Here is a 13,327-nt window from a genome sequence, read left to right on the forward strand (position 1 = left end):
CTTCTTGAATTGTTTAACACTGTCATTGTCTTCGATGATGGGTATGGGAACTTGTTGTACAGTAGGCATGGGTTGTGTTGAAACAGGAGGTTGTATTCTCCCGCATCTTGTGAGGACGTCTATTGATGAATCTTCTTCAGCCCAAATGTCGTCCGTGGTGTATGATATGGAAGGTGAAGGTTCTAATATGTCTTTTAGATAGACATCTTCTTTATCACTGTCCCATACTCCATTAACATTTATATCCTCTTGAACTTGGACTAATTCTTTTCTATCAATCATTTTCTGCACCAAATCCTTGAATTTGAATCAGTTTTCTATGGTGTGTCCTCCTGACTGATGGTATTGACAGTAATATATATCTGTTCTTTTTAATGATTCAAATGGTCTCGGTTCGAGAGGTTTGACCTTGCCACTCTCGGAGAGCATTTTAAACATTTGTGCATATGGGATCCCAATTGAAGTATAAACTTTATTGCTCTTTTTGCGTCTTTTGGTGACTTGTAAGGGAAAGTGTTTTTCCTCATAAGTCATTTTTACTGGTGTGAATTCTCTCTTAGGTTCTTGATCATATTCCTTGCAAAGTTCATTCAGAATTTTGAGTGTTTCGTGTAACAGTTGTGATGTCTCCCTCAGATATAGTGTGTGTATTCGTATTACTACCTCATTTGCTGGTTCTGGAAGATTATCTTCGACATCGAAAAAGGTCTCTTCTTCTTCCACTTCGACGTTGGTCACTTTGACAGGCTTAATGAGAGATGAGGGGTCAACTTCGCCTTCTTCATCGGAGATAGCCAATGTGTGAGCTAGAGGTGCATTGTTAATACTCGGTTTCTTACTGGCAGGAGGCAACGGCAGCTTATTACTGTCAATCAGGTCTTGTATAGCTTCCTTAAGCTTCCAACAGCTTTCAGTGGAATGGCCCCTACCTTGATGATATTTGCAATGTGCATTGGGGTTCCAATTAGGCGACCTCTTCTCGACTAATGGATCTCCAAATGGTCCAATGGGAGTTATAAGACCTTTTGCATTTAGCCGATCAAACGCAGTGTCATAACTCATGCCAATAGGAGTGAAGTTTCTCCTAAACGGTTTCTTTTGTCCTTGGTTGTTCATGGCAAGGACTTCTCCTAGATTAAAGGCGCTAACATTATTTGAGTGGGTGGTTTTGGAAGAAGAAGGATTGTCGTTCTTCTTTCCTTTCCAGCCACTGTTGGAGTTATTGTTGGCAGCTTTAGATTTAGCTAAGTCATCTTCAATATTAATCCCAATATCATAAACAACCTTAAAGGTATGAAGGTTATTTTGATATTTAAGATGTTTTGAATATTTTTCTTGGAGATTTTTAATGAACAATCTCACGGACTCTTTTTCACTTGGTACCTCAATCATTTTAGCTGATGTTTCTCTCCACTTGTTAAAGAAAGATGTGAAGCCTTCATTCTCTTTCTACTTGAGAATTTTAAGTTCTCGATGGTTAGTTTCGACTTGAACGTTGCATTTGTACCTATCGACGAAAGCGTTTGCTATGGATTCCTAGGTAGAGATCTTTTCTTTTTCAAGAGAAAAGAACTATTGCTGGCAAACGGTCTCCAGAGATAGCGAGAACAAAGAAGGGAAAATTTTCTTATCGATACCCTTGATACTCATTATTGTTTCAAATGCCCTTAGATGGAAGTAGGGGTTGTCGATTGCCCTAAAGTTTGGGATGTCGTTGGCACTGAACTTCTGCGGAAGAAGATCCTTATCCACCGAGACAACTTGCTTAGGCTTTCTTGACCACGCGCTGTAAATTAAGCCAGTTTGCGTTTTAATTACTTGACTCGAATCAGTTTGACTTTATGGCTTTTATTTAAAAAAAAAGTATGCATATTTTTAGGGAGCGATAATGTACATGTGTTTAGGGAACTTAAATACTATTATTTATTGGAGGATTAATATCTGACTTACCCCCCTAAAAAATTCACGAAAAACAACGTGCGCACACAAGACTCCCTTAATCATGGTCAAGACATGTGTATTGGTGTGTGTATTGAGTGTAAGTGACATGCTTGGACTCTTGTGTAAGACCATCGGACTTAGTGCCTAAACTCGAATATTGATTCAATTAAGCATTATTGCCAGCAAAATTAACCGAATTAAACAGGAAACTGATTAATTAGACATTAGGTGATGACTCGACAAATAATCCGAACTGTCGGCCAAGCGACAGGACTGGCGTCACAATATGGTGGTTGGCGCCACACTTTTTAGTAAATGTCTGGCGCTACACACCATACAGTGGCGCTACAGCCCAGATTTTGGCACCAATATTGGAGCCTTGGTCTGGGACTGTTTTCGATATTATTAGTCAACTGGGGTATGCCTAAAGTCGTACTAGGTCAATTCCGATTAAAAGAAGAAAAAACTTTATTGACTCGAATTAATTAATTAATTAATTAATTAGGAAAAGTTCTTTAAGTCATTAATTATAATCTCAACACAAATCAACAAATGGTTAGGAGGAGCATAGGATATATATGCACAACAAATAATGCACAATTAGGTAAGTAAGCACAATATGATGTAATGAGTTCGCAAACTAACCTGGCTCTAGTTCTCTAAAGTTCGGGATATGGTTTAGTCAAACAGGGTCCATGGTTAATTGTTCAGATGCACCGCGTAGAAGCCTAACCGTGAAGGGTTAACGCGTGTGGATAGAACACCGCGAGTTTTTAGAAAAAAAAAAAAACTTGCTTCCATGGTTTGGTGAATTCAACATCTCAGATGTACCCTTTGTTGCCAGGAGCGTTCAATTGTGTAGATAGAGCATGAATTCCCAGAGGGTTATGTCCATATGTAGAACACATATGGGTTTCAGAAAAGTGAGAGAAAATTCAATCAGGAAGCAGGATCGAGCAAACAATACGAAAAACCGGTCGAAATTAGAACGAATATTTTTGGCTCGGTATTGGGGGAAATTGGCACCAGCAATCAGAGACGGGCGTCTGGCGCTACGGAAAAAAGTGTGGCGCCAAGCTCTGGCCCCGGACGCTACTTCCCACATGCCTCAGCAACTTTCTATGCTCAATAAAATCATCCAGTTTCGCGCGGTGTTATTTCAGTCCTAGTTGTGAAAGATGTTTCTCAAATTTCCTACGTGTAAAATCCTATGTTTTTTACTCGTTACGGATGGTCTTTCCAATGAGAACCTTTTTATGCATATGACAATAATGTTAATCAAAATTACGCACATGAAATACTTAGAACTTTTCGAGTCTCATCCACTCATTCTAAATCATTGCCGAAACAAATTCAGGAATTAAAATAGAAATCCCACTAGCTTGAACCCCACTGTGATCATATACTAAAGTACGGTGGCGTCCAAAAGAGAAGAAAATAGAGCAAAAGAGTCGCCAACAAGTTTTTAAGGAACTTGTAAACCGTTCACGAGGTGAAGGTTACACCCCTTAACGATCCAAGAGATCGCCAACTCCATAAGATCATGAACCAAATAAGGGTTCGTGGATGAAGGTACAAATCAAACCTAAAAGAGATTGAACCTGCCCTAATAATAGGCCTCTACTTTATTCTGCTCGTATTCATGCACGCTTTCTGACTAACATACAATCAATAGGATTAACCCTAAACCTGTTTAAACTATGTTGGTTGAATTTAATGCACAAATAAACTATTATTGTCGATTACTTAAAATTATAATCACAATAACCCTAACAAGATTATTAATTATCTTATTAAGCGTGATTGTAAATACCAACTCCCTGTAACCTGCAATAAAAGGTGATCAAGAAATAACAATATAAAATAATATGCATATCAAGCAACATGATAAATAATCATGATAATTATAACTAATCATAATAATTATAAATATTAGAAAGAACATAGGAAGCAGCATACTTTTAATCATACTTGATAAAGATACCCTAGACATGATACTAGGAATCAAAATAACAATCTAAACATGATATCTACATCATGAAATCAATTAAACCATTAAAGTACTTACTTGGATGCCTCGTACCTCTTTCTAATTACAAAATACACACGTTATTAACTTCAAGGAAAATAATAATCAAAACAATTAAATTAAATAATTGAAAGAGAGATTTGGGACCAAACCCTCAGAAATTAAAACCTTTCACGTCAACGGCGAAGGCAACTTCGAATATGGCTAGGTGTATCTAGATCTTGTAAATGCGAAATTTTGTATTAAAAAGCAAAGTTTAGAAAGAATGCTAAAATATTAATGTTATTGAAAATTGAAGAATGAATAAAAAAGATGAATGAACAAAGAGAATTAATTAAAAGCCTTGATGAATGAAGAGAGTTGATGAGAATTGATTAATAAATGTAGATGATGAAGATAGTTGGTGAATCATAAAGTGATTGTTGATGAATAAGGTGAATTCTTGAATGAAAACGGAGTTTTTGATACGATATTTATAAAGAAAATCATCCAAAAAAGATAATTTATCAAATCAGAGTCTGAAGATCGAAAAACTAACTTGGCGCCAGCCCTGGCTCATTCGCGCCAGGACTAGTGGCTAGCGCCAGGCGCCAATGGCTGGCGTCTGGCGCCAATCCTGATTCCAGGCGCCAAAGCTTAGGGTTGGACGCCAAACCGGATTTTAACGCGTTTTCGAAAATCTGATAATTTTACCGTACTGGAAGATAAAATAATATAATTTCAGTCGAAAATGCTATTTGATCTTGATTAAAACTCTAAAGAATCCGAATTGAATTAAGAATGATAAGATCTTCTAGAATGTTCTAGAAGACAAAAACCATTCCTAATTACATTAGGAATGATAAATCATATTAGGCCCTCCCCTAGATCATTGGGCCGTACTTAAAGCTCAAACCGGGCTCAGTTTAGTAAATTGGCCATAAATTCCTCAATATTCATCGGAATTGGGCTTATAATATATCGTCGGAAAGGTATTTTCAAGCCCCATCCAACTACACCACTATTGGACCCATATCATGGACCAACCAAACTGGATTAGCTGTTATCTTAAAATAAAGTTTTCAAAAACAGAGAGAAGAGAAAAGAAAAGAAAAGAAATAAAACTTTCCGCAACACTAGACCTTTCCACACTTTCGTTTCATTCGATTATGATTTGACGTGAAAGGTACTCATCACTGGGTTTGGTTTTGGGGAGACACAAATGGGTGTCTACAGTTGGAAATTATACTTGATAAGATTTCCAATGATATAATATATGCCTTATTTCGAGTTACGGATCAAAAGTTATCGTAATTTTAAAAACGTGTAAAAAACTAGAATTACTGCGCGCGGTGTAAAATTGCCGCGTCGCGGATGACACTAGTAGAATAAACGTAATGGTAAGCGATTCAAACCCCCTAATAAAAAGCAAATTTGAACCGCAAGAGCTTAGGGGATTGCCATTACCATTTCAATACTAGAGAAAGGGCAGCCCTTTTGGCGCCAAACCGCTTCCCATTACGGGTATAAAAAATAAATTAAAAATTCTCAACATGTCATGGTGCCTGGTGCCATGACGCGGGAATTCTCATGCGTTTTTCGGCGCACTTTCCATGTGAAAATTCCCTACGTCACGGGAAACTCTACAGCAACACAAGAATTAGTGTTATGTCACAGCGCCCATCCCGTGACACGAAGCAGCTCCATGTCTTCTTCGCGTAATTCTTCAGGTGTTTTACCTCATGTGTTTAGGGTAAAAATACCCTAGACATGTGGACCAATGAGAGGAGGCCACGTATCGAGTTCAGGATGGCCCACGTGGCCTAATATCCCCTTGACACATGGCCCCCTTGGATAAATCTTTGAAATGGCGGCCTTCAGGGGCCCAAATCCCAAGAAGCGTCGTAAAACGGCGCAGCCCACTAAAATCTTGGTCAAGTGACCTAGATAGGGGCACATTCTCCAATGACCCTATGATATTTCCCCACTTTGGGGACACATTCAATCATTTATTGCACCTACATTCTCTCTCATCAGAGAAGCACAAGAAGCACCTGAGCTTGGAATCCAAGGAGATCCCCACCTAAATTTCCGTACTCTTTATTCCCTTTCAAATTACTAACTTGATCTTCGGAGGCGGAGCTCTAACAACCCGGAGTCTCCGTTGTTATGCAAGTACAACTCAGCCGGACTAGTCTTTGTCACGTAACTCTCCCGAGGGACAAAAACACCAGAAACATTTGGCGTCGTTTGTGGGGAGAGTACCTCGTAGATGGTTCAAGAGTCTGTACCACCTCCTAAGCATCCGGGCGACGACCCGGAAGTTTTCACATACCAAGAGAATGAAGAGCCTTAGGTTGAAACCTATACAGCCGCCGATGGCTCTCTGGTAAACAAGCGCATCCGGCCTAGAGACACTCTAGAGCGGGGTGCCACCCAGGCGAGTACAACTCGACCTCCTGGGCAGCCGGAAGGGGAAACGCGCACGGAAGCTAGATCAGCTCCCGTCACTCGAGACGAACTCCTGAGGTTCATGACAAGTTTCAAGGGTGAAATAAAAGATCAGATCACTAAGAGTCGGGACCATTGATTGGTCCAAAATTCTTCTGCCTAAAAGGAATACCAATGATCCCCGCCGGACTCAACAGCCGGTGGGAAGCAAAAAATCAACTCTTGATGCTCGGGAGATCATCACCCGCAAGAGGAATCAACAATTTGTCTGAGTCGGCTTCTACGTCGAATTTTCCAGACAGCTTCAAAAACACTTCTGCAGGGAATGTACTTTCCTTGCTTGAGAGCCATACAGTCGGTAATAACGTCCATTATGGCCCTCAGATATTTAGGACTGCACCGTACGTACCTTCTCGGGTCTACGGTCAGTATCCTCCTTATTTCATGCATCCGACCTTCTTCGAAGGTCAAGCGACATACAACAATGTCCAGCCACTGGACTGGCAAGTCCGTCTGCTCCACCTGGGTGAACCACCTTCTGCGTTCACCCGGGAGATAACCGAGGCGGCACAGCCGACCAAGGTTAAAAATGTGTTGGTAGGTACCTATGACGGTACCACCAACCCAGAAGATCACCTCATGGCATACACCAACCTCATGTACTTACAAGGGTTGGATGATGCCACTTGGTGTCGATGCTTCCCGGCTACGTTGAAGGGCATTGCCCAACAATGGTTTGGCAACCTGCCAGCCGGGTCCATCGATAGTTTCAGGAAGCTTGCCTTCCTATTTGCTTCCAACTTCTTAATGAACATCCCTGCTAAGAAAAAAAGTCTTGACTTGAGCACCATTAAGCAGGGGGAGAGAGAAGGGTTGCGCTCCTATGTCAGGCGGTTCAATCTGATTAGAATTCAGATCCAAGGACTGTCTTATGAGGTAGCTTTTACAGACTTTTTCAAGGGTGTGAGAGACGGGTCGACTTTTAAGTTCGACCTGGTCAGAAAAGGGGTTTCACTTTACAGGCGGCTTGAGGGAGGCGGAAAGCTATATTCAAGCAACCGACCTCTGCTCGCTTGGTAATCAGTCGGACTCCAAGAAGTCTGACAAACAGAAAGACAGCCGGCCTGCTCAACTGGCCAAGAAGAAAGAAGAGAGCAAGAAAAGAAAAGAAGTTTGGACGGTTAGTGATTCTGACCAGCCGTCTCAGAAGAAGAAGAAAGAATTTAAACCGTACGTTCCTAAGTACGAGTTTAATAAGGATTGCAACTCCATCCTCATGGAAATTAAGGACCGGCTATCCCTAGAGAAGCTGAATCTAATGAAAAGTTCTAATCAATCAAGGAACAAAAACAAATTATGCCAATACCATGAGGAAGTTGGCCATGACACCAAAGACTGCTACAGCCTTCAATAGGCGTAGAACCGTCTGGATGACAAGGGGATGTGAAAGTCCTACGTTTCTATGTCCAAGGGGACTAATAAGAAGAATCTGGGGCAGTTGTCTAAGACACCCCAGGCTGCTATTAGTTCAGACACTAACAAGGAGCCGGTCTACATAATAGCAGGCGGGTTCTCATGCGGTGGCCCTACCATCCGGGGCACCAAGAGCCATCATTGAAAGATGGACAAAGATGATGATGAGTAGGCGTCTGCTAGCTCCTCCTTCCCAAACTTCCTAATCATTGACAAGGACAGGGGAAGCGTTCATCGTCCTTTTAACGACCCGATCGTCATTGAATGTAAGGTTGCCAACCAGCTGGTTGGACGGATCCTTATTGACACCGGCGGCTCATCAGACATCATCAGCCTCAGGTGCCTACAAAAGCTGAAATACAATGTCAGCAGCATGCATCCGGTTACCCACCCCTTGGTTGGTTTTGGGGGTGGAATGGTTTACCTAGTCGAAAGAGTTGATTTACCAATCCAGCTGGGTGAGAAAGGAAAAGGGCGATACCTGGTTGTCAAGTTCTTGGTCGTTGAGGAGCTGACCGCCTACAACATTATTCTTGGCCGGCCAACCCTCAACAAAGACAAGGTTGTACACATTCCTTCCCTTATGCTCATCAAGTATTTGAGGGATGACGGCTCTGTTGGTTTCATGAATGAGGATCAAAAGACGGCCCGGGAGTGCTATCTCTCAACCGTCAAAGATACTGTGGCCCTAGACGGCCAGGAACCAATAGACCTTGACAATGTAAAGGATGCTGACCTAGCCCCAGCCTCACCAGCAGCCGGAAAGGAAAGAAAGGCACCGCTGCTGGTGGAGGTGAAAAAAGAGAAGAAATAGAAATCACTGACCGGGGATCGATCACCATAGCTCCGTCCCCAATCGGCTTGAGAACATATTGATATACCTCTGGACGAAAGCCGTCCAGAGCGTACGGTTAAGGTTGGGACGGCTGCTCATGTTAAATTGGGTGAAGATCTGCACCTCTTTCTAAAGGAATTCAAAGAAATCTTTGCCTTTGAAGTGGAAGAGATGCCAAGCATCAGCCCGGATCTTGCTGTCCACTAAATCGCCGTGGATCCTAAAAAGAAGTCCATCCGGTAAAAGAAAAGAAATCACGGTGAGGAAAGAAGACAAGCGGCAGCTGCCGAAGTAAAAACGTTGTTGGACGCTGGGTTCATTCGGCCATGTAATTTCCCCGATAGGGTGGCCAATGTTGTGCTTATGTTGTGCTTGTAAAGAAGCCGAATGGTACCGGGCGTATGTGTGTTGATTACACAGACCTCAACAAGGCATGTCCTAAGGATAGTTACCCACTTCAAAATATCCATAGTCTAGTCGATTCGACAGCCGGGCATGCCTTGATGAGTTTCATGGATTTCTACTACGGCTTCCATCAGATACCCTTGTGGAAGAAAGATCAAGAGAAGACGACCTTTGTCACTGATCAGGGGTTATCCTGTTACACTATGATGCCGTTTGGTTTGAAAAATGCGCCGGCTACATTCCAACAGATGATTAATACGGTCTTCAGTAATCAAATTGGGAGGAATGTAGAGTCGTACATCGATGACATGATAGTCAAATCCAAGCAGTAGGCGGATCACCTTGCTGATCTCCAAGAAACCTTCACCACACTCAGGCGGCATAAGGTTATGTTAAATCCTAAGAAATGCGTCTTTGGTGTTGATTTTGGGAAGTTTCTCGGATTCCTAATTGATCAAAGGGGGATAGAGGCTAACCCCGAGAAGATACAGGATGTAAATGACATGAAGTCACCTTGCACTTTCAAGGAAGACGAAAGACTAACCGGTTGTCTTGTGGCCTTGGGAAGGTTCCTCATCTAGTCAGGTGACAAATGCCTTTACTTCTTCCAAGCAATCAGGAAGAAGACCAGATTTGAATGGGGGGATGATTCTGAGCGGACTTTCAACGGCTAAAAGAACACTTGCACTCTTTGCCAAGGCTTGTTAGTCCACTTCCTAAAGAGGTGTTATAAATGTACCTAGCCGTCTCAAATCATGCCCTCAGTGTTGTTCTCCTTGCTGAGAGAGACGGCATTCAGCTCCCAGTCTATTTCATTAGCCATGTTCTAGAAAATGCTGAGTTGCGGTATCCCATGGTTGAAAAATTTGGCCTTTCCTTGTATATGGCTTTCAAGAAATTGAAGCCGTATTTTCAAGCCCATCCGGTGGTAATTTACACCGACCAGCCCCTCAAGTAGCCAATGTCTACCTTGGAATCATCCAGAAGAATGTTGAAATGGGCTATTGAAATGCAAAGTCTTGAAATCACTTTTAAACCTAGAAAGGCAGTGAAAGGTCGGGCGTTTGCCGACTTCATTGTTGAAATGACACGACCGGTGCAGCCGGACAACATTGACCAGGTTTGGAAAGTGTATGTAGACGGGAGCTCAACGAAGAACGACTGCAGTGCAGGAATTATATATGAGTGCCCTGAGGGGGACAGATTTGAATATGTACTGCGGTTTAAGTTGCAAGCCTTAAATAACGAGGCGGAGTATGAAGCCATGCTAGGCGGAATTCGCATGTGCAAGGAAGCAGGGGCAACTAAAATTAACGCCTACTCTAATTCACAGTTGGTCGTTAGCCAGGATGAGGAAAATATATGAGGCAACTCATCTGGCTATGATCAAATACCTTTAGGCAGTCAAAAAAAGAGGTTGGGTCACTTGAGGAATTACGTCTGAATTAAGTGCCTAGGTCTGATAACAAGTAGGCGGATGCGTTGTCCAAATTGGCTTCATCCCCCTGTTGTGATATGCCTCAGTCGGTCTTTTGGGAAGTTCTTGAACAGAGAAGCATATATGAAGAGCCCATTGGAATTTTGGACTAAAGCTCTACCTGGCTGGATGCATCCGGGATTATTTAGCAGACGACATACTTCCTGATTCACCATAGGAAGCAACCGTCATGAAGAAGCGAGCAGCAAACTTCGAGTTGAGAAACAGAGAGCTCTTCAAGGCGGGTTTCCTTAAACCTGTATTGAAGTGTGTTACCCCAGAAAAGGGGAAAGAAGTTCTCGAAGAATTGTATGCTGGGTATTGTGCCTCTCATATAGGCGATAGGTCCCTAGTCGTCAGAGCCAGGCGGCATTACTTTTGGCCTTCTCTTGAAGCAGACGCTAAAGAGTTGGTGAAGAGATGTGACAAATGCCAAAGGTTTGGCAAACTTATTCACCGCCCGGTTACTTACTTGACGGCAATCCACAACCCAGTCCCTTTTGCTAAATGGCGCATGGATACCAAATGGGTAGAAGCTGAGCCGGTTAAGAACATCAAGACAAAGGATGTCATCTCTTTCATTTGGAAGAACATCATCACCCGGTTTGGGGTACCTATGTCCATGGTATTTGATAATGGCCCTCAGTTTGAAACCCCTCATCTTAAGACTTGGTTAGGAGATCAGGGTATCTCACATTGTTTTGCATCAGTTTGCCGACCCCAAGCAAACGGCCGAGTCGAAGCCTTCAACAAACTCATCTTAGACGGCATAAAAAAGAAAATTGAAAGAGTCGGTGGCTTATAGGAAAAAGAGCTAATCCATGTCCTATGGGCCATCCGGACTACTTCCAAAGGGGCAACAGGTAAAACCCCATTTCTAATGGTATATGGTGCTGAAGCCATCCTGCCCATTGAACATTACGAGCCGACTCTACGAGTCATGCTTTATGAGAAGAGGAAAACTGGGAGGCCATGCGGCTGGCATTGGACTCCCTCCCGGAGCGCAGGGGCAACGCTGCCCTGGGCCACGAGATATATCGTATGAGAATGACCAGGGCCTACAACAAAAAAAGTGCACAAGCGTCCTTGGAAAGTTGTCGAATTTGTGTTACGAAAAATGGAGGCAACCGGTAGGGCCAATGAAGCTGGAAAGCTAACTCCTAATTGGGAAGGCCCCTACCGGATTTATGAAGAAGTCAGGGATGGCACCTACCGTCTAGAAACTCCAAACGGCCGGCGTCTGCCTAGAACATGGAATGTAGATAATTTAAAAAAGTACTACTTTTGAGAAATGTTAATATTCTGTAAACAGTAAGTCAATTAATGAGAAATCAGACTTTGTTTGCAAAATTGTTTTTCTATTTTTATCACTTATCGGTCTGGGTTATCCTAAGATGGAACACATGTTGGACTGCCTAAGTTTGACACTTGTCGTATGTTCAACTATATAATTGTCTATCCGCTTGGGTAATACTCAGACGGATTCTTTGTTTAACTAACTAAGTTTGATACTTAGTGTAATTTAATGTTATAATTACTTGTCCGCCTTGGTAATACTCAGGTGGACTCTTTTTTAACTAACTAAGTTCGACATTTAGTGTAAATTCAATGTTGTCATAACGCTCGGCCAATGGTCCGATTAAAAAACTATGCACAAAAACGATTAGTGGCTATGGAACCGGTCTCAAACAAGACCAAAGGCCAAAATGGCCAGATGGTTGCTTTTTTTATAAAATCGCCTGTCTCAAAATGGACAAAGGCGTCCGGCGACACCCGTTTAGGTGCAATCGTCGCAGAGAACAGACTATTCGTCGGTTCTACGTACCTATGCAGACGGCGAAAATTGAACGACCGAATTGGTCAACTTATAGTCGTCTGACCAGAATAATCTATGAAGAACGATTAAGTTGTCGAATACCGAATGCCCTAAAGCATCAGTCGGTTACCGACTGAAGTTCTCACTTAGATTTTTTATTCCAAAGTTGCACTCTCTCTCCCAATTGGGGAAAAAGATTTTGTGCAATAGCTATGTGGTAACCCCACATGGAATATAACCGCCTGGGTAAGAGGCTCAAAGCACCCGCCCTAATGGTCGGCTGTGCACTTAGTTTGGGGCAATCACCATTGTGATTGATTGGCCTAAAAACACTCCATACTTCTCCTAGTATCAAGTGTTTTCAAGCCAATCAATCAATTTGAAATAATACCAACCACCACCCAGGGGCAAGAGCACCCGAATTGCAAATTGTTGCATGCTTTTTTAAGGTAGGCAAAATATTAAAGAATTGCAAACATACGCGAAATTCAAATTGAAAAATTCAAACACAAACATATATAACCACCGACTGATTCGGAATACTTCATTAATATTAATAATGGCACAAAGGCCAGAATAAATGTTAACCAGAGTCACATCCGGTGAAGAGAGAAAGAAATAAAATGCTAACCCAACTCCACAGTTGCTAAAGATACAACACTACTCGACATACAAACCGGCAAAGAAACAAGTTGGCATACTGCCGCGGAAGGTGGGGAGGCCCGCCTAGGGCTGAGGTGGAGGCTGCTGCTCTGGCTGATCTTGGCCAGTTCGGCCTTCATTTTGCTCATCCGCCGCCGGCTCCTCATTATCAGAGACTTCATATCCCTGCTCGGCAGCCCAATCCTTGAAGCGAGGCGGAGGAGCCTCACCAGCACTTGGGCATCATACACCTCAGTGGCGTAATCATACATGAGTTTA

The sequence above is a fragment of the Chenopodium quinoa genome, unplaced genomic scaffold (assembly GCF_001683475.1).
Source record: "Chenopodium quinoa cultivar QQ74 unplaced genomic scaffold, ASM168347v1, whole genome shotgun sequence".
Lineage (NCBI taxonomy): Eukaryota > Viridiplantae > Streptophyta > Magnoliopsida > Caryophyllales > Amaranthaceae > Chenopodium > Chenopodium quinoa.